Source organism: Mus pahari, chromosome 8, assembly GCF_900095145.1.
Source record: "Mus pahari chromosome 8, PAHARI_EIJ_v1.1, whole genome shotgun sequence".
Taxonomy (NCBI): domain Eukaryota; kingdom Metazoa; phylum Chordata; class Mammalia; order Rodentia; family Muridae; genus Mus; species Mus pahari.
The window spans coordinates 60,074,812-60,098,166 of record NC_034597.1 but is presented as its reverse complement, the minus strand read 5'-3'; positions in this window follow the sequence as shown (position 1 = coordinate 60,098,166).

The window sequence follows — 23,355 nt, the reverse complement described above, 5'->3', positions numbered from 1 at the left end:
GAGGAAGGCATTCATTTGGCGCAAAGTTTGAGGGTACAGAATGCCGTGGTGAAGTCGCAGTAAGCAGGCTTATGAGGCAGCTGGTCACATGGCTCTTACAGTTGGTAAGCAGAGAGAGGTAAGCCCTGGTCCTCAGCTCTTGCTCTCATGTATAATTTATTTATCTCTTTAGTCCAGGGCCCTAGCCCAGGGAAAGATGCTTCCCAATGTAAAGTTGGACTTGTCCATGTCAATTAATCAAAACTCAAAACTCTCTCATAGACAAGGCCAGTAAGTGGTCTCCTATATGATGCTGGGATCTCTTAAGTTGACATTCAATATCAGTCATCACTTGGTCATATCTGCACTAGAAGATGGCTTTTAGCTCCAATATGCTGTGGGTTTATGAGATCCTTTAAATACTTAAGTCTGACCTCTAGAAAACATTATGAACTCATGATAAGGTCATAGAGACAAAAGCTATAAGGTTCTTAGGGCCCCAGGGACAGCTCAGTGGTAGTGCGGTTTCCTAATGTTCATGGGCCCACCCTCTGGGTTTGACTCGTGGCTCTTAGGGCAATTCTTCGCTTTTGGCTGAATGAGATCGCAAGTGTGCCACAGTGCTGTGATGTTGCACACTGTTGAGGACAGCGATTGGCTCTCAAAGGCTTCATTTCTGATGCCTACATGGTGAGTGAGCCAACGTGCTTTGTTAGGTCATTTTGCTTTTGGAACTAAAATATTGTTACAGTGACTACTGCTTTCTGGTGATATACTTGTAATTTGGTCTCTGATATTTATATCTCTGATAATAGGATGGGGAAGAAGGAGCTACCAAAGGATCTTCTTGATAGTCACATGAGCACCAGCCTTTTTCTGCCTTGTTTGGTACCCACGATCTAACAGGTACACACACCATGCTCCAGGACAAACTGTCTCTTCCTTCATCTCTCCATCCCCCTTTAGTAGGCCAGCTAACAATGAGCCGAACTTACTTCTGGTAGACTTTACCTGAACTCACTCTGTGTGAACTCACTAAAGGGGCACAAGGCCAACAACCCACAACCCTTCTCTGGGGTCAGGTTGTCTCGCCAGTGCTTAACAACGCATAGAAGCAAACACTTCCAGTGCAACTTAGGTTATTCGTGGAAGCTAATTTTGATGGGACATTGGACAGTTTGGGTAGTTGGAGGGAGCTGGTTCCCTCCAGCTAGCAAACCCATTATCCTGGAGAAGATTTTAAAGCAGCGCTGAAGACATCGAAAGAGAGCATGGGCTAAGATGTACACACCCCGAGAGCTTGCTTTCCCTTTGTTGCTTCTGAATTTCAGTTTTAAAAAGAACTGTGACATCATTTTCATGATGGAAACAAAAAGAACAACAGGAGGAGAAAAAGAAGGAAAAAAAAAGAGGGAAGGAGAGAGGGAAGGACAGGAAAATGGCAGGTCTTGGTGTCTCTACGTTATGGCGATAGCTCAGACACAGCTGTGGACGTCAGACAACAGAACACAGGCCCAGGAGTATTTGAGTCAGTGGCTTAACGTAGGCATAGTCAGCATAGTTATAGCTAGACTTGCAGTTGACAATGTAATTAAAAACTTGCATTTATTTTTTTTTCAAGTTTCTTTTGCTCAGTGTGTGTGTGTGTGTGTGTGTGTGTGTGTGTGTGTGAACGTATGTACAAGTGTCCATGGAGTCTTGAAGATATCAATTTCCCTGGAGCTGGAGTTAGAGAAAGCGGTGAGACTTCCTGAGTTAGCAACACAATGTCTTTCCATTGGTCACTTAGTTCTTCTGGCATCACCTCTGCTTTGCTGTGGGGTCTGGGGAAGGCTTTACACAAGCTCTCGTAGAGGACTCGTAACTGACTCAGGCTGGAGTCACTGAACAGTAGCTGGTCTCTGCTGGTGAGAACTCCGTATTTCTTCCACTCCATCTTCATGTTTATCACAGAGAGGGATTCAACAGTAGTGTCAATGTCTCTCATGGCCAGAGGCATGTGCTCCGGACCGTCTCATTCTGAAAAGGAGATTTCATGGTAACTTTTATAGAGAAACGACAGCCATTTCTGAATTCCCTTTTCAGGCTGGGAATGCAGGACAATATCTAGGAGCCTGTGCTTCATTAGTTGCATACCTTTAGCATTCCTCAGTGACCAAAACATTTTTATAGACATCTCAGCAAGTCTTCCTGAAGGTGTTTCTCTACATGTGTGACACAGAGCAGACAAATGGAGCCAAGGGGAAGTAAGGATATTTCAGAACAGAGATCCAAACTTGTACCATGACATGTGGTTGGCATAGAAACACACACAGAAGAATTCTTCAATGACCCTTGTCTGTATGTGTGTATATGGGGAGCACCCGTGCCACAGCATGGATATGGTTGCCAGAGGGCAGCACGTGAGAGTCAGGCTTCTCCTTTGTTGTGTGGCTCTAGGGATCCAACTCAGGTCTTCAGTGTGTTTCCTCGCCGAGCCATCTCACTAGCCCCGATAGAATACTTTGAAAACATTCCTCTCTATTTTGTTTCCTAAGGCAGAGATCGCCTAGGGACATCTGTTTTTGCTTAATGAAAAAGAATCGTAGCACAACCTCAATCCATTCAACTTGGAAGTAAGAAACCCAAGAGGGGCAGAGGTGAAAGGCCTTAGAATCCTGCCTTGGAGGGGCAGTCCTTCCAGCCCATTTTCCTGTTTATGCTTTGGGTGGCCACCGTGACGCTGAGTTTCCTGAGAATCTGGCAGTATGCATTTCTGGGCTCTGCTTGTGTAGAGTTACAGGTGTCTGTCTTTCAGTCACACTACACATCCAGGGCAGGTCTACTGGGGACCCTGTAGCCATGTTCCTGTCACCTTTCACTTATGCTGCTGGGAAGACATCAGTGTGGACAGAGGTACCTGCACACCAATTACTACTGCTTTCAGGTCAGTAGCAGGAATCGATCACATGCTCTTGCCCAACCACCGGCCACCATTATCTGATGTTCATTTTATTAAGAAAAATATCACTGCTTGAAACCACTTTCCAAGCTTTTTCCAAAATTTTGAGGAATTGCATGGAATTCACAAAATTATATTTCTTTTCTTTAGGCTGCTGTTCAAAAATCTTGAGTGATGTCTGTTGGCTTGCCAATAGTTCGTTTTGTTGTTACATTGACCCACAGTGTCTGACAGGAGTGTTTTTATTTTTCTTCTCTTTGGATTCTTCTATGAGTGGCGACCTGCCAGTGTTACATGCTCACCCTCAGTCACTTATTTGGCATTTGAGTTTGGAAGGAGACCTGGACACCATTGTGGAAAACCATCTTCTCTCTTTCTTGAGAGAAAGCTGCCTGCAGGAACTGGCTTATTCTTCCTTTTGCTAATGTTGGGGTTTGTGCCTGTTTCTGCTGTGATGATCAGCATTTAGGTTTGCTTAGGACTGAGGGACATCCAGGGGTGCGGGATGTCTGATCGAACCTGGGAAATTTTGGAATCCAGGACTTGGAAAGCCAGTTTGTTTCATATAAGAGCCTCACTCCTGGCTGTGGTATCTATCACCAGGGAAGGTAATCTCTTATTCACCCATTAAAGGTTTTATCTCAAAATGGAGGCTATCAGGATCAGTAACAATGCTTCCTGTGGGACATCTAAAACCTGAACCTTGGGCTTAGACCTCCTCCCAAAGATCTCACCATGGGTTGACTTGGAATGAGTCCAGATCTGAAGCAGCACTCCTCTAAAGTAAACATCTCCAGGGGACTACTAAGTTTGGTCTAGTGGAGGTCGGGGATCAGCGTTTATTTATCTATTTGCCTTCTGTAGTGTAATTTCTCCAAAGTCCAATACTGTTTAGATAAGCATTCCCTTGATGATTAAGGGTAGGGACATCAGATCAAAGCAGGGGCAGAAGATCCGGGCCGAGTGGAAATGAGTCAGGCAGGATGGGGACAAGGGCTGGGGACACCCACATCACACCCAGGTGGGCAAGTCATGGGACACTTTTTGCTTGCTTGGTGAGCAAGGTAGCCATGACACAGTGATTACTGTGGGTGGTTTTACTTTGTGTAAGGAGAGTGGCAAGAAGCAGCAAGGGCTAATATAAGATTCACTTAACTGTTTAGACCAAAGGGTCATCACAGAAATTGTTTTCTTTCACTTATATATCTCTATACCTTGGTAAACCAAGCACCAAAAGAAACAGGGGCTCCTTTGGTTAAGTGAGGACCTCCTAACCTCTTCTGCTGCTCCACGTACTCACTTGCAAGTCATTGTCACAAATAGGGTCCCTTGAACTATTACTATGGCTGGTGTTCAGTTGCTTTGAATGGACCATTGCAATGCTTATAGTTACGATATTGAACAACCAGCACAGTGCAGGAATTGGCCAATCAGAACAGAGTCTAGTCCTACATGCACTTGAATATGCAAATTACCTTGTTAGCATCTCTCTTCAGGATTCCTAAATTCTGTCATTTAGACTCTCCCAGTTGATCTGCTGTCCCGAACACCAATCCTTCCAACTTCCTTTTTTCCCCCTTTCTTTTTCCTTCTAATGTAGAACTTCTTAGATGATAGTGTTCTAAGGATCGGTTACATAAGACCTGGAGACCTGGGGATCCTTGTGCAAGCTGTTGAGGCTGTATAGAGCCTGGGCCTCAGAGCTAAGGATCCCTTCATTCCCGTTTTCCTTCTTTTCTAAGGAGATTCATGGTGACTGCACTGACTTCTAGCTGTCTTCCCATTTGGTGATTTGCTCCCTAAGGGTTGACATGGCTAACATTTCGTGGCATTTTGAGGTCATCCAACCTGATTTGGGCCATCAGCTACCATCCATGTGCATGCAGTGAAGATTGCTGAAAGGAACCTTTTCCCAACAGAGGCAAGGCACAGGGCACAGGCTTGGTCTCACAGTCTTGTGTGCAGAGTGGTCTTTTCCTCCTCTGGGGCTCTACTGATGGAACAAAGATGGAAGGAAGTCAGCCTGTCTCCCTTCCTTTCCTCATCTCCCATACCTACCCTCCACCTTTCTGGAAGGTGGAAATGAAGCAAAAATACTTTTGTCCAGAACAGAATGGCAGGTTTGGGTTATCTTCCCTTCAACCAACTTAACCAACTTCACAAGAATGTCTTGATTTTTCTTCAGAGGATGACTCACCAGGGCTGCTGTAGCCTCTGGTCCAGGTCTATATTTAAAGCAGGTTTGGGATCTTGGTGGCTGGTTACTTTGGTTATGTCCATAAACATGCTCTCATATATGGGGAATGCATCCGAGCTTCTCCCCAGTGGAAGGACACATCTCATGACCTCTGAAGAACTATGGAGCTGGATATAAGTATGTCTTGTCTGCATGTACCACATGTGTGTACACATTGTCTGTGCACATGTGTGCAGTCCTAACAGAGGTCATAAAAGGACATCAGATCCTCTGGAACTAGAGTTGCAGATGACTGTGAGCTGGCACCCACACTGGTAACCCAGCTTGGATCTTCTGCAAGCGCAACAGATGCTGCTAACCACTGAGCCACTGTAACCACTGCTAAGTAGTTATAAGGTAATATTTTATAATGATACATTTATCTTATTCTGTCATGTATGTTGATTGTGTGTAGCCTCCATTATCATCTCCCCTTTCCTTCCTTACTAGTCCTCTTCTTTTTCTGAAATGGTCTCCTTTTTACATTGATAGTGCATATATGTGTAAAATCTAGGATTCGTGTATGAGAGAAAATATGATCACGTGATATTTGTTTCTTTGAGTTTGGGTTATTTTACTTAATATGCTGATTTCCAGCTCCACCCATTTCCAGTGAATGATATTATTTCATTCTTCTGTAAAGAAGAGTTAATTGCCATCACACACACACACACACACACACACACACACACACACACGCACACACACACACACGTCCAATAGTAACATACTTCACATTTTCTTTTTCCACTCATCTGTGGCTAGATCTCTGGGCTGATTTATAACTTGGCTATTATACTGTAGTCTTTTCTATGTTGTCCCTGTCTATCAGTATTCTTAGGGTCTAAGAGAAGCCTAAGGATTGTTCTCAACTTCAGCATAACTGAAGAGAATCAACTTGTATAAGATAAGAGAACAACAACAACAACAACAAACCCCAAAACAAACAAAAACCCCAAACAAACCCAGTACTAAGCCATGGAAGACTGGATCATCTTGTGTTGGAACTCAGAGCAATGCTCTGGGCATGGAAGTTGCTAGCTATGGCTTCTAGGAGAAGACGGACATGAGCTTCCCCTTGAGGAATCTGTGAGGGCAGAGTAGTGACCTGGGATGGGAGGGTAAGGTGTTAGGAGTGGGGGTGGGCAGGGAAGGTCTGGTGGGGGTGAGGGAAGTAGGTTAGGAATCAGCCTGCCCAACAGCTAGTGATCCTTTGGGGGCCTTTGGGGAGCAGACTGAGATGCTAAAGATGAGCACCAAACAGGAAGCAAGTGGGGGGTGTATGGGGTGCATGGGGCAGTGGCGTGTTTGAAGAAGGCTTCTGTGGTTTAGTGGATATTCTTGCACAACCTAAGGTTTCAGAGAAGCTAACAGTTTAGCAATTACCTTGATGAGCTTGCTGAGTAGGCTCCATGCTTCCTTCTGGACCGATTGTCTTTTCCTGATTTACTGGGGCAGCAATGATGACGATCACAGAGATGATGCTGGCATTTTTCGTAGCTCTTCCCTATGTACAGGTTCTGAACAATCAGAAAGCATGTGGCCCTGTGTGGGAGCTGGTGCCTGAGCTGGTCTAGGTGCTAACTCTTACTTCTGTATCATAGTTAGTGTGAGTAGCTGTATGGGGAAGGTTTGGGGTATAGAATTGAGGTTAAAATTTTTTTAAACCAGAGGGTCAGGAAATTGAATGGAGGTGTGTTGCAGTGGAGGATGGGAGACTAGGGGTAGCCACTAGAAAGACCTAGATGCCAGGAAATCAAGAAGCTTTCAGGACCCAATGGGGATGACATTAACTAAAATACCCAACAAAGGGGAAAGAGAACCTGTACAGACCATATCCAGAGGTTAGGCACGACCCCCGGTTGAGGGATGGGGCCACTCACCCATCTCAAAAATATTAACACAGAATTGCTCCTGTCTAAAGGAAATACTGGGACAAAGTGTGGAACAGAGACTGAAGGAAAGGCCATCCAGAGACTGGCCCATCTGGGGATCCATCTCATATACAGTCACCAAACCCAGACACTATTGCTGATGCCAAGAAGTGCTTGCTGACAGAGCCTGATATAGCTGTCTCCTGAGAGGCTCAGCCAGAGCCTGACAAATACAGAGGCAGATGCTAGCTGCCAAACATCAGACTGAGCATGGGGACTCCAATGAAGGGGCTACGGGAAGGAATGAAGGAGCTGAAGGGGTTTGCAACCTCATAGGAAGAACAGCAATATCAACCAAGCAGACCCCTCCCAGAGCTCCCAGGGACTAAACCACCAACCAAAGAGTACACATGGAGGGATCCATGGCTCCAGCTGCATACGTAGCAGAGGATGACCTTGTCAGGCATCAGTGGGAGGGGAGGCCATTGGTCTTGTGGAGGCTCAATGCCCCAGTGTTGGGGCATGCTCAGGAAGTGAGGCACGAGTGAGTGGGTAAGGGAGCAGCTTCATAGAAGCAGTGGGGAGGGAATGGGATAGGGGGGTTTTGGGGAAACAGGGAAGGGGGATAACATTTGAAATGTAAATAAATAAAATAACCAATAAATAATATTTTAAACCAGAAATTAAATCTTGTTTAAAACCATCTTGATATATTTTAATGAGTGTGTGTGAGTGTGTGAGTGTGAGTGCGTGTGTGTGTGTGTGTGTGTGTGTGTGTGTGTGTGTATTCATGTGCCATTGTGAACATATGCAAGTTAGAGGACAATTTGCAGGCATCACTTCTCTTCTTCCACTCTGTGTGTCCTGGGGACCAAACTCAGGTCATCAGGCTTGGTGGCAGTCACCTTTACTGACTGAGCCATCTCACCCTTTAAAGAAGTGAGTTCAAGTATATCTTTATTTTTTTTTTTTTTTTTTTTTTTTTTTTTATCACCGTGAGAATATTTATATACTTTTACTAGTAGCAGAGTTATACCGGAGATGTCTGACTGGGCAGTCTCGATGATAATTAGTAATATTTTTCCTCATTTTGTGGCTGACAGTAGACTGTTAGAGAGACCAACTGATACACTCTAAATCACACAATGAGTCAAAAGGAGAAACAGTAGTTCTTCTGCCCCTCGGCTGGCAGCCCCTATTTTCATCCTGCTGACTGGTTTCCTGAATTCATATCTTTGTGGGTTGGGTGAGAATTGGGAAGGATGACAGAGCTAGAGAGTAAAGAGAAAATCCCAGAGTAGTGCATTAAACATTATCACCCGCAACTAATAGCTGAGTAGGTGACTCCAGGTCTGCCAGGGACCTGACGTCCTGGGAGGCATTGATGAAGCCTCTCGTGGGCTCAACATCTTACCAGTGAGTGGAAGGTGATACTCCTGCTGTAGCTCTGCTGCAAGGCAGCCATGGCCCTAGGGGCAAACCTACTCTTCTGGAGATAGTTATTCCTCAGGTGGGGAGAAGTATTCCTGCCCTTGGTAGGGGCTTAGGGATGAGAGCACATGCTATTTGTACCAAAGTTGCAGGGAAAAAGATGCATTATTTACAGTCCTGCCCCTGCCCCATGCATTTTACAGATGTTCAGATGGTGAGCGTTTGGTCAGCAGAGGCTACTGTTTTCTCTCGAGTGGGTCTTTCCTTATATGCCTTCCAGTGCTGAAGTGGGTGCCTGTGCACTCCATCTGAGTTCCATGGCTATGTGCTGCTAAGATCAGTGGCTTTCATGGGGGTAGGAACTGCTGGGGCATCTCGCCAGTCTCTAGATCTAAGGCCTGTAGGAACCTCCCAGCATTTGTCACTAGTGAGACGTCTGGCATCTGGCCACTATGAGTCAAAATTTCTCCACTTTTCAGCTCTTAGCGATTTGAATCATCCAGGGAGAGGCCTTGCCCCGGGCTGCTCCTCCCACTCACAGTGTCCCTGAGTGCCTACTGATGGTTTCTTGTGTGGAGCAGGAGGTGACTCGGGGTCCCCATTATCTTGACTCTATTTTCTTTTACTTCCTTGCTCATTTCCTAAAGGTCATCCCCTTGACATGAGAAATACTGACTTGCATTTATACACCTTTGGGGCAAGCTTATATCTCAGGAGTCTATCAGGGGAGAGTCAGCCCAGTGACACCCAACCAAGAACCTGAGTTCTGTGCTTTAGGGTGGGATGGACATGGCCAGTAACTGTTTCATATACTGGGGTCTTGGTCTTTACTCCCATAGTATTGAGAAGGAGTGGTCTCTTAAGATGGGGGCTTTAGGTGGGAAGCGATATGCTCATAACTTCCTTAAGAAAGGATTAATGCCGGTCTTGGGGTGGAGTTGGGTCTACAGGAGTGGGTTGGTTTCTGAGGAAGAGTGAACCTGACATGCAAATATATCTACATCTATGTGGGCACATGTGTTTATAAGTACATGTATATGTAAGTGCACATGCATGTGGAGGCCTGAGAATCGTCTGCCATTGCTCTTCAACCTTATTCAATGAGACAGGGTCTCTTAATCAAGCCTGGAGCTTGCTGATGTGATTAAGCTTGCCGGCCACTTGCTCTGGGAATCCCTTTGTTTTTTCTCCTTCCAAGACTGGAATGGCAGGTGGGCCACCATACCCACCTGGCACGTACATGAGTTCTGATGATCTACACTCTGGTCCTTAGGCTTGTGCAGCTTGTATCTAACCACTGCGCCACCTCATCAGTTCTATATGATGCCTGTGGCAGTGTGATGCTGTTCTCCGTGAAGCCTGCACTAAAAGCTAATGTTGGCACTACATGCTTCGACCTCTAGAACTACGAGTTAAACAACCTCTGTGAAGCACTGAGCTACAGGCGTTTTGTTATAGCAACACACAGTGACCTGAGACCGTATCCAAATCCCTAGAAAACGGCGGCAGAATTTAAATTTGAAACCAGAACATCCAAGTTCAAGGTCAAACTATATTATGAATCCGTATTGAGGCGCATTAGCTAAGCCTGGGAAGTCACCCAGACCTCTGGGAGCTTTGATTTTTCTCACTTTAAAATGAGAATAAGAATCCTTGTCTCCCTAGGTTTTCTGTAAAGATCAAAGATGTTGGCTTTTTGAAGCGGCACTTTCAAACCACTCATAAGAATGTAATGTAGCTTGCTTGCTTTATTTATTTATTTATTTATTTATTTATTTATTTTTCACTGCAAACAGAAATACAGCTTTTGGGAAAAAAAAAAAAGAATGCTGACCCATCTGAGAGCCATGGTAAAAGTCTAGGATCTGGCTAGTGCCCCCAGGGTATAATCAGGTCAGTTTGGCTGCCCCTGAATCCATGAAACTTAGGTTCTGCTGGACAGCAGGCATCTGCTGAAGGTGACAGAGAAGGACTTGAATGAAGGAGCCTGGCTTGAGACACGTCTGGAGGGGGAGGGGTTGGTGCTGAGCTCTGGCCTTTCATTGCAAGCTGCCTCCCTTCATGTGCAAAACTTTCTTTAAGGGTCAGTGAGATGGAGCAGTGGTATTCACGCAGTATAGACAGATGGTAGTGAGTTTGCAGGTGCCAGCATGGTATGGCCAAGGCTGGCTTGTGAGAAGGAAACACCCAGTGTATTCTTGCATTTAATCTTATTTCTGAGAAAGGTAAAATTACTCCACTCTCAGAAAGTGCCAGAGGGGAGCCATCTCCTGGGTTGGCTCAAGACTATGTCTCAGCTGGCATTTTGTTTAGACTTTGCTTGGGCCAAAATCTACTCTACTGAGCTCCCTTCCCTTCCTTGTTCAAAGGGACATGAGATCCATTTGAGGACTTTTAACACTCATTCATCATAAACCATGTGGCAGGGATTTTTTTAATCCAAGAGTTATTTTCTTCCCTGGGGTGGGGGATGAGGTTCATCCTGAGAGTGGCTTACTTTCTGCCCTTGTCACTGTCTGTGACCTGGATGACTACCTGTCCTTTATGTACCCAGATCTTCAGCCCTATAACATGATGTCCTTTCCATGTTAAAACTCCAAGCCAAGCAAGCCCCCTAACCACTCAGCTTCCAAACAGGAAAAAAAAAGCCCTTTGAAAAAGAGGAAATTGCCTTTTATTAGGTGTAAAAACTAACAAAAAAGCACCCAACATCCCCAAAGGCCCAAGAGTTGCCATGAACCGCTGACCCCATTCTATTAGGTTGGCAAAAAGCCTCCCCAAGACACCAACCAAGCAAAATCAAGAGTTGACTTGTGCCACAAATAGAGTTGCCCTGGAGATGTTTCCACATCCTCGGGAGGGTGCCAGTATCGCCTTAGGGGCATGTCCTTAGTAAAGGACATTCATTTGTAGACTCATAAAGTATGATGTTAGGAACCTTGAAGGGGAGGAGCATAATCATAGGCTTGGGGAAACGAGAGAAATACAGCCCAGAAAAGCAGCCCAAAGTGAATGTCATTGGGAGATTTGGGATTGGTACTGGATACTTGACAGCAATGGTCTTCCTACCAAGTCCCAGGAGAGAGTTTCATCTAGCTCCTACTGTCTCTTGGTGGCATTGGAGAGTGTTTCTAGGAAGACCAGAGGTAACGTTAAGGCTCCCAAGTGTTTGTTCTTGGACAAAGACTGCTGTTCTAGGATGTATGATATTCTCGTTGTGTTAAGTCCCTGAGACTATTATTCTTACCGTGGCATAACACAGCTCATCTGGGTCTATGCAGCAGCCATCTTAGCAAGGTCACCCCAGAAAAGCTGAGTGCTTGAAGGTGGGGTAACATCCTACCCAAGGGGCAATGGTTGTCTCTCAACAGGGAAGAAGGGTAGTTAGCCCTGCTGCTTTGGAGTCTGGTTGTAAGGGTGCGTCCGTGGGAGACAGCGACATGCGTTTGAGCGGCAGACTTAACCTCTTGCTCCTTACCTCTTTATCTATTGTGCAGAAGAAGCAATGATGACTCTGCTTCTGTTCTGTGGAGTTTAGATGAGATGCATACGGAAAGCCTTAATCTCCAAGCCGAATACAGAATGAAACTTTAATACGGAACGAAACTTAAAACCCCTATAACTCTGTAAAAGACATCGGACGAGGCTTTTAAGATGTCGGAGGAGCAACCTTGACTTAAATCTTCAAGACACTTGTCACATCTTACACCACAGCAACTTAGCTGCACAGACTTGGGAGATAAATCATAGATTATAAGGAGGGAGAAAATGGGTCCCTTGTGCATCATACTTGGGAACTCTACATCAGGGAACCCCAACTTCCCGCATCTTCACCCCAGCTTCTGGAGTCTCCAGGGTAGTGCTGGAGGATTCCTCTCAGAGAAATAGATTCAACTTTGGTTTTTGCACTGAGAAAGAGGCTGCTGCTGTGACCTCAGCTGTGTGACAGCCAGGGTGAATAGACGTTTTCAGCATACCTTAGGGCCATGGTTGAAATTAATGAGCACTCTTCCTTGGGAAGAGAACACATCTTACAAGGGAAAATAATAAAACACTACATAAAAGTCTGGTTCCAAATAAACAGATCACATACTTTGGCTCTACTAACTGCCCAGAGAAATATTTATTTATTAAAAAAAAAAAAAGCCATCAAGTGTTCTACGACTGTGAACTGGCACTGACTGGGGAGGGCGAGGGCAGGAAGGCAGGGCTAGGATGGCCACAGAATGTCACTTACCTGGTGGCTTATTGTCTAGCTTTGTCCTAATCTCTTATTTCTGAGTAGGGACTCTTAGGAATTCTTACAGGAAAGAAGGGAAAAGTATCCTGAGAAGTGTCCTAGATTTTTAAATTCTGGAACCAAGATTAAAGCTTGTATAATCTCCCCCTTCATTTGTTTGGTTTTTATTCTTTTTCAATTCAATCACCATTTAAAAGAAGCCGCTTGAATGAGGAGTGGGTCCTCTATTCCTTTTTGTATAGGGTAAATTTTGCAGATGGTGTTGTTTGGAGACAGGATGTTGCTACAGAATCCACCTGGCCCTCAAGTGATAACTCTTCTGCCCCGGCCTCTCGAGTGCTAGGATTACATGTACCACTGGCTAAGCGATTAAAGAACACGATTTTCTTTATTATTTTTAATTACGTGTATGTGTGTTTGTATGTGCACATGCTGGCACCCGAGGAGGTCAGAATCTTCAGATCTCCCTTGGATTGGGGCGACGGGTGGTTGGGGGCAGCGAATCATGGGTGCTGGCAACCAAAAGTTGGGTTTTCTGGAAGAACAGCCATCTTTCTTAACCTCTGAGCTCTCTCTCCAACCTCTTGGGTGATTTTTACTTTTAAAGAAAAAGTAAGGGCTGGGAAGCCAACTGCTCTCTACTCTAAAGTTGATTCTTAGTGTGTAAATTTGGTTGTAGCGTTAACACAATGACTAGTAGCCCTGCCCATGAGCTAAACTTAACTGCCTCAGTTTCTCCCTGAGAATTTTCGTTGTTTAGACAAATAAAATATTATCCTTTCAAAGAATATGACTGAGATGGGAAAGGTGCCCTAAGAATCAACTCAGAGTACTTTGTACTTTTTGGGGTGCTTTGGTTTTCCTGAACGTTTCTGTGAGGCATGTGGAGTAGAAGTTTTAATCCTGATTTTTCAGAAAGATGCGAAACAGGCAGAACCTCAGTATATTTGAAACCTACAGAAAAATCAGGACCCAAACCATTTGCAATGCTCTGAAGTCTACAGGGAGCAAACAGCCCTTCTAGAACCTTGAGAGACCTATGGTTAATTTTAACATCTGCTTCCCATAGGTGCTGCTGACCATTCACTCTTGCTAGACCTCAGTTCTTAGTTAGAGATCAACATAGCTCGATGACTGTCCAGGGCAGTGCCAGCCTTCCATGATTCTTTTTTTTCCCTGTAAAGAAGATGCCAGGGGCTTACATGTAGAGACAGGCAGGATTATCAAGGGGAGCATGGGCGGGATTGCTGTCCTGTCTACAGCCATCCAGTGCCTGCTTTCTCACTTCTTCTGAGGTTCTTGGACTTGACTGTGGTCAGAGGGTTCATAGTCCTGCTAGAATAAAGACAGGAACTCAGCTTTTGACTCCTCGGAGTCTACCCTACTGGTGTTGGGTGGGTCAAAGACACAAGCAGGAATATGCATTGTTTAGAAAGGGAGAAAGGAAAATGTATTGCCTTGCCTGGGAGTCCCAAATACAAAAAGGTTTAAGTTTGATGGGAGGAAACTCTGAGAGTCCAACCAAGCCTTATGACCATCATCTTCCTGTAGGGGCAGCAAACACTGTGGGACTTAATTTTTGTCACCTTAACGGATGCTAACATTTATCTGGCTGACAGAAGTTTTTCTTTCCTGGATCAGCTTGGGCTTCGGAAAATATTGAGATAGGACAAGGGATAAGGCCATTGAAAGAAGATTGCCTGCTTTAGACTTTTCATTAATTCTTTGAGAACTTTTATTCATTTCCCTTACTCCAACTTCCTCCTCAGATCCATTCCCATTTCTCTACCTAGCCAACTTTGTGCCCCACCCCAGAAAAACCTCACTGAGTCTAGATTGTGTTGGCCTGCTTTTAATAACAAACTGCTTCCAGGTAAAATGGTTTAATTGAAAGTGTCCTCAAAGGCATCATTAGAAGGGCTTGTTCTTTTGTTTTGTGCGGTATACTAAAGTCAATAATGGGAAGGATACTATGTATTCACATAAATCTAGAGAGAGATGCTAGAAGAGATGTAATATAGTTGTTTCACATGGCTATGACAAAATACTTAAGGTAACTAACTTACAAAGACAAGTTTTTCTTTGGGCCAGATTTGGAAGTTCAAGGGCACTGTGCTGTGGTGAGGGAGGTATGTGGCAGTCAGTATACCATCATGGAAGTGCACAAAGTAGCAAAATGACCACCTCTCAAGCCAGAAAGTTAGAAGACAAGCAAGGTTTCATAATTCAAGGACAACCCCACCCCCACCCCATGATTTAAGTACCTCCTTTGATAGGTTCACAATGGTTCACAATACCTCCCAGTAGTGCTACCCTAAGACCAAATCTTTAAATACAGACCTTTGGGAACTCAGCCATATTCAAATTCTACAGCAGAGTCTGGGGTTCCCTAACAAGAACCCTGGCCTTATCTGTACCTGCTGTGTGAACATGGATACCATCTCTTCTCCAAGCCTTAGCTTACCTAACTTACAAGGGAGGCATTGGAGAAACACTGTGACTTCTGGAAAGCCTTTTATTTCAGTGCAAGCTCTTTGAGACTGCTCTGATCATTCGCAGACATTTCTGGCTCCTCAGGGGTTCCTCTCTTGAGCTTAGCACATTCTTTCTAAGAATGAAGGAACCCAGGCCATTCTTCCTAGGCATGTTTAAGATGGCTTAGGTTCTCCTTCTGTGCATCTGATGACTGTATAAAATGAACAAAGTGAGAAGGGTAGTAGGGCTCATCACTCCCTGTTTCCTGATTGAGTGCAGTGTGATCCAACAGTTCTCAATATCTGGGTGACAACCTCTTTAGAGTCAAACGACCCTTTGGGTTTACTAAGATCATTGGATAACACAGATTTGCATTGTGATTCATAACAGTAGAAACATTATAGTTCTAAAGTAGCAACAAAGATAATTTTATGGTTGGGGGTCACCACAACATGAGGAACTGTATTAAAGGGCTGCAGCATCAGGAAGGTTGAGAAGCACTAGTGTGATCTATTTCTTTATGCTTCTGCTGTTGTGACTTGACAGCCTTGATGGACTGGTCCCTAGAACTGTCCGACAGAACACATCCTGCTCCCGTCAGTTGCTTTTGTTGGGGTATTTCATCGTAGTAACCCTAAGAGAAATCAAGACACACCTAGAGCTTTTTACTCATCCATATTTTCATGAATCTAAATTTATTCAAGTGGGCAGTAACGGTTAAACATCACATTTTATTGACCATCCAGCCCACACTCACTGTCCTGATTGCCTCCTTTACAGGCCTACCTGCATTAGCTTGTGCATAGTCTTTCGTAGTGCCTTGCAGAACCTTTTTCATACACAATATGAGAGACTGGAGGGAAGGTGGCTAGCGATGGATCTTTCTGTAGCATCATCCTTAGATGCAAGGTGTACTGGCTGGTTTTGTGTATCAACTTGACACAGGCTGGAGTTATCACAGAGAAAGGAGCGTCAGTTGAGGAAATGCCTCCGTGAGATCCAGCTGTGGGACATTTTCTCAATTAGTGATCATGGGGGGAGGGTCCCTTGTGGGTGGTGCCATCCCTGGGCTGGTAGTCTTGGGTTCTATAAGAAAGCAGGCTGAGCAAGGCAAAGCAAGCGAGCAAGCAAGGAAGGAACATCCCTCTATGGCCTCTGCATCAGCTCCTGCTTTCTGACCTGCTTGAGTTCCTGTCCTGACTTCCTTTGGTGATGAATGACAACGTCGATGTGTCAGCTGAATAAACCCTCTCCTCCCCAACTTGCTTCTTGGTCATGATGTTTGTACGGGAATAGAAACCCTGACTAAGACACTGGGTATGATTTCTTTCAGAGGGAGAAACATCCAGGGTACCCGTGATCTCAGGGATTGCTGACTGGGGACCCAGACTGAAGGTGGAATTAGCAAGAGGCTTCTGGGAGATAGATGGAGACAGGATGGCCGGTAGAGGAGGTAGCCGGGAGGAGATATTCAAAAGACAAGGCTACCAGGGCCTGAAGGATAGCCTGGGTGCTGTGCCTGCCCCCCCCCCCCACAGTCCGTGCCCTGCCTTATAGGTTCATGATACTCCTCTCTGCCTTCCAGGAGGAGATTAATGTTTATGTAATCGATTATGCAATTTAAACTAACAATTGTAATTATCTTATCTGAATCTGACAATTTAATTAAAAAAGGCCAAGGCTGTCCTACATACTGTTGTTCACTATGTGGCACATGGTAAATATTAATATTTTTGTTCTGAACTTGTCAGTCTGTGCTGTCCAACAGGTTCATTTTTAGCAATAGGTGAGGGTTTATATTTAACCTAGTTAAGATGAGATTACAATTTCAAAACCTAGTTTTTTAGTTGCACATGAATTGAGTCCCACGCAGGAACTAATGGCTACCCTAAGAACAATACAGAAAATCAAACCTACAATCTTTGTATAAGGTTTGATTAGACATCATCTGTCTACATTGTTTGGCTTAAAACCCTGACCCCTACCACTCACTTGCTATGTTTTCTTGGATTAATTACTTCCTCTTTCAGTGTTTCATATCCCTCAATTATCAAATAAGACTGCCATCATCACTACCCAGTAAAATTGTCAGGTTCAGATAAGATAATTACAATAGTTTTAATTGGTAATATAACCCGACCTAGAATCACCTAGGAAGAGTGTCTCGGTGAGGGCTTGTCTAGATTAGGTGGGCCTGTGGGCCTGTCTATGTGACATTGCCTTGAATGCATACACTGACGTGGGAAGAACCAGCCCACCAGAGGCAGCACCATCCTGTGAGTTTGGGTCTTTGAGTCTATAGAGTGGAAAAGATGAGCTAAGTAGAGAGCATGTGTGTATTCGTTCTTTCTGCTGATAACTGTGGGTGTGCTGTGACTGCCCTAAGCTCTTGTTGCTAAGACTTCTCTGCTATAAGGAACTCTAGGGGACTCTGCCCTGGGACTGTGAGCTCAACCAAACCCTTTCCCCACTAAGTGGCTCTTAGTCAAGACACACACACGTGCACACACACACACACACACACACACACACACACACACACACACACATTCACAGCAACAGAACTGAAACTACAACAATAATTTATGCAAAGATGAGTGACAGAGCACTGTGGGAAATAATCCCTCTTAAATCCCTCCTCCTTGTACCAGTACCAGTAATGATTCTGGTAGCAAGCGTGAGGGTTAAAAGCAGGAGCTGAGTTGGGCCATTTTGCCCTAGGGCTCTGTTGGGTCAAGGTTCTTTGAGTACGTGCGGGTGACTTGGATCTGCTGTTGACTGACTGACCTACAGGACGCTATGATTCGCTTACCTTTTCTGAGAGAACAGAAACTTCCCTAGTTGTGGGCTCCCAGCCAAGGGTGAACACGCACTGACCTTCTCCAATTCTCTCCCCACCCCCCACCTTCTTCTTCTTCTTTTTTTCTTTCCCACACTGAAAGCATAGTTCTTTAAAAAAAGGAAGTTTGTTTTCCCTGTCTTGGAAATGTCAGGCTCCCCAGAGGGCTGGAGGGTGGATGGGTCTCAGTCAAAAGTCTCTTCCTCTGATGCAGTGGGCGCCCCCCCCCCCCCCCCGGCTCTGGTGGATGACATCAGCTGAGCCGTAATCAAAGTGTTCAGGCCTGACTCACTGAACACTGTGAGAACTGACTTCCAGGGCAGTGGTGTGAGGTGTGGGGGAGGCAGAGGAAATGGCGCTGGCATGTGAATGACTTCCTGACTTGACTCCGTTTCAATTGTGACCAGGCGTTCCGGAGCTTTCCCCAAGCATCTGTGCATTGCCTCGGAATTCTTTGAATTAATTCTTTGCAGATCTATGGTGAATTTCAACATTGTAAGTCCACCCTGGGCTTCCTAGGGTCACTGCATAAGAGCCGAATTGAAGTAGCCTGCTCCAAGAGGAGGTCAGAGGGCTAGGAAATGCTGTCTAATGTGTCCAGATTCTAGTCTCTGCATTGTGCAGTTTTTTTTTTTTTTTCCTATTGAAAGGAACTGGTAGTTTTGGTACCTGCAACTCACTCGTGGAAGCTAGAAGACAGTGTCTGGGCCTACAGGAGCTCTATGCAGTTTTAAGAGTTAATGTTGACTTGCTCCAAGCAGCAGAGAGAGGTGTCAGCTGTTCCCAGAGTCTCAGCCATCTAGTCTCCCTTGTAATTATAACTTATTGTTCCACCGACTTCCTTTTCCATTGGATAGAGTCTCAAGGGTGGACCTGTCTCAGGGCAGGGCTTCCAGCCACAGTGCTAGACAGTGCTCAAACACGTGTGCTGGGATTTTCCCAGAGTATCTCCTTGGAAGTTGTCAAAGAGCCAAGCCCAGCCCAGCCAAAGTGTGAGCCGTCTGTCATGCAGGAACTTTCCCTATAAAGCACAGTAGCTGAACCCCTCGACCATCACCTGGGACTCCCGAGGTTCTCTTCGGATTGGTGGTACGTGCAGAGTAGACCTCTGACACCCTATGTGTTAGGTCTACTTTTGCGTACACGCTGATTTCTTTGATAACTGACATAATTTCAAGATAATGATTCCAGCCAATTGGCACAGAATATAGATCTCTTTTCGTAGCTTCACCAGCTAGCAGGTGTTTCTTCTGTTTGGGTTTCCCTCCTAATTTTGAAAAATCATGGTGAAGTACACATAGCACAGAACTAACTACCATAACTGTGTTCAAGTGCAGCGATATTAAATGTATTTGTGGCATCTCACTACTATCTATCTCCATAAATCTCCATTTTTGGACTGGGCCCGTTAGACAATGGCTCTACCACTTTCTCCTCCCTCCAGTCCTGTGGCAATTAACTCTGTTATTATGTGTTGATGCTCACTCCCTTTGCTCATTTGTTCTATTATCTCTCTGTTCCTCCCTCCCCGCCCCAGCCTTGGAGAGTAAGTTGGAGACATTCATTTCTGTACACCTTAGGTGGGCTTCCCAAGAGTATCAATGTCCTCTTACACAATTACAGTTCAGATAGGTGTGTGTGTGTGTGTGTGTGTGTGTGTGTGTGTGTGTGCATTTCTCTCTGAGAAGAGATGACAATGAACATAATAACAAGCATCTGGAATACACGAGTTCTTACCTGAAAAATGTTCTCCCTGTCCGTCTCTCCACTGTCTGTATTTGTTTTTCTGGAACAGGGTTTCATGAAGCCTAGGCTGTTCTCCAACATGTAGCCGATGATGCCCACACATTTTCAAACCTCCATCTTTTACTCACTAGGTGCTAAGATCACAGGCTTCTCTGTCCCCGTTAGAGCTTGCTTTTGTCCTTCCTTTCCACAGGAACTCACAGGCCTCTGTGGTTATTTTTTTTCATTTGTAGTTAGTTAGTTCATATTTTATCCTGTTTCTCATCATCCTTCCCCACTTGGATCTTTCTACCAATTGTTATCCCCCCTCTGTGTCCCATACGTATGTTTTATTACTGTCCCACATTCATTCCCTCCTTTGAAGCCTCTTTTCCCCTCTCATGAACACGTTGATAGTTTCCTGATCTCCCCTATACTCATTCCCACACAAATGCACGTAAATAAAAATTAGAAGCTAGGATTCAGCTATGAGAGAAAAATAACAGTACCCACTTACCTCACTTAACATATTATTTTCTAGGTACATTCATTTTCTTTAAGGTTGAACTTAATTTCTTTGTGCATATACTGTGGTTTCATTACACATTTTTTTTTTTTTTTGATGAACATCTAGGCTGTTCTGTTTTCTTGTTGTTGTGACTAAGGATGCAGTAAGGCTATGCAAGAATTATGAGGTGCGGTATAGAGCCTGGGGTGGCTTGGATGAGAATGGCTTCTGTAGGCATATTTGAATGCTTGCTCTGCAGTTGGTTGAACGGTTGGAGAATGATTAGGAGGTGTGGCCTTGTTGGAGCAGGGGTGTCATTGGAGGTGGGCTTTGAGGTTTCAAAAGCCCAATCCATCCCCAGTTTGCTCTCTTCTACCATGTTCTTGTTGTCTCAAGATGTGGGCTCCTGGCTACCACTCCAGTGCCATCCTCCCCACTGTCATGGTAGCAGTGGACTAGCCCTCTGAAATAGTAAGTCACCATTAAAATGCCTTCTTCTGTAAGTTGCTTTGGTCATGATATCTCTTTACAGCAATAGTGAAGTAACTAAGAGAGAGCTCTTTGTGCACACGTACAGGAGTGCCCATTATTTTCTTTTTTTTTCCTGAAGCAGAATCATTTGGTTCAAAATCCAAACCAAACAAATCCTAACATATAATTAAATGTGACATGTGTATCCAGTGTGATGTTTAAGGTTGTATCCAAATGAGAAAAAGTAAAAGGAACAAGTTCTTTCCTAGCTGTGGAAATAAGTCATAAACATAAAAGTTAAAAAAAAAAAAAAGAGGCAACAAACGATTTAAAAAGAGAATATTGCTTGGTAAAATCTCTGTCTTCTAGAGAAAGTAATTTTGAATACTTTTGAAATAAGCAATGTAAAATTATAAATCCAATATTAACATAATTGACCAGACTTTATTTTTAGGTTCTAACAATTTCCTGACTAATTGTAAAGTTGTTTGGAGGTCTTGTGAAAATTTTGATTGGATTTGATTTTTCATTACTTTCATCAAGCAGTGTATGGACCAAGGAACTACTCTTTGGTTTGGAAGATGGAGCCTCAAATTTTAGAAGCACAGGAAGCTTGCTCCAAAGCTCATGTGTAATCTGCATCTAAAAAACTCATAGAAGACTATGTGTCACCTCATGCCTCTCAGTCAAAGTGCCAGTTGCATGCTGGGTACTTCTTATGCATCGTAAGATGAAGAGAAATATGCTGTCTTGGCTTAGGAATATGAGTTTGTATTCATTTCCCAGGGTGAGGGTCAAGAGCTTTAGATTTTTCATCTTTACCTGCATCATGACCTTGACCATCATCTCTTCACCATCACCATCATCTTTCCCATCATCTTCACCATCAACTTCACCCTCATCATATTCATCATCTTTATCTTCATCCCTTACACCTCTCTCCAGCTCTTCCCAGTTCCTGCCCTTCTCCCTTCCCCACATTAGGTCCTTCATCTTCACTTTCATCATCATTTTCATTTTTACCATCATCTTTTATATCATGTCTTCACTTTTCTCATTCACCTTTCATCTATACTTCCATCTCCATTTTATGTCTAAGAGTAAAAATGCGGTGAAATCTATATATCTGTTTATTTTTTGACACTCCTTCATTATGTGGTGAGAGTGTGAAGGAGGGATGAATATCCAGAAGGTGGTGTGTGCATCCTCCGACTATGACATCTGTGCTGAGTGGTATGGTCTTCCATATAACTGGGCTGGATCTTTTAAGTTGTACAAATTGGTCTATGTTATTTTAAAATGAATTTGATCCAAAAATATGGGACAATTGTGGTGTAGAGACTAATTAAGAAAATTTGAAGAGCACTGAAAAGTCACAGATGGTGGTCTAGAAATGAATGACAGGATGAAGGGTGAATGAAAAGGCTGAGTCAGAATGAGTATGAGCATTGGGCCATGACTTGTAGTTTGTCTATACTGGCAATGGGAGTGTATGTGTAGACCTAAACATATGGGCACAGGATGGATATGACATATTAGAATCCTATACATGTCTATTTGTAGAGAATAAGAGACTGTAACATAGATCCATAGTATTTATAACTTTAAAACCACCAGAGATCCTCTGAGCCAAAGACACTGTTGACATTATCATCTTCTAGGATTTATAAGGTATATGCTACTCTACCCTCAGCATGTACACAGGAATGACTACCCCGGGTAAGATGTTTGTTTTCATCCAGAACTCATAAACTCAGGAGGCTAAAGGTCATTATTGACTTGAGCTGTGAGAATGATATCTCACACTGTGGTTCTCAACAACTGACTTCTCAAGTTCCCATCCTTATTCACTGTGGTCATATTATCCACATGAGTCCTGTTCACTACTTCCTTGAACTCCTCTCCTGACTTTGTACTGCACCCAGCACTGTGTCACTCACTCATATATGTGTCATGTGCCTTTGAGCCACCAGGGGCTACCACAACCTCAGCCTCATATCTGCCTCTCCTCTTCTGTTTTATTCAGCTTACAGCCTAACAATGAAATTCACTGGTCCGAAATTACTTTCTTGCCCTTCATCCTTGGGCTACCTCTGCTTCTTTGTCACCTATGTTAATTTCCTGTTCAATTACAATCCTTACAAATGCTCTTTCCGTCTCTCACATCATTATTTTCTCTTGGCCAAACTACGGTCAGGTCATACTCAACCCTTTGCTTGTTTCACACCTGTATCTGTGCTTGTTATTGGAGGAAACGACTCAAACTGGCTGATCTTTAGAATTCTTACCTTGAATCTAAAATGAACTTTAAAAGTGCTGATAAGCGATTTTTTTTTTTTTTTTTTACTGCATCATTGGTCAATTCATACTTTCTTTCTCTGTAGTCTATCACAAGCACTCTAACCTCCACTACTCCTCCCCTCTCAACCTACTTTTAAGTTGAATTTTATTAAAGTCAGAGATACGCATTGCTCTATATGCAGCAAATGATGTCAAGTATTCAACAAGAAAACCAGTGGTTCTTTGCAAATTAAAAAAAATATTTTTATTTTAAATTATGTTAGGAGTGTGTATGTGTGTGCACATGTGTGAGACACACACACACACACACACACACACACACACACACGCACACA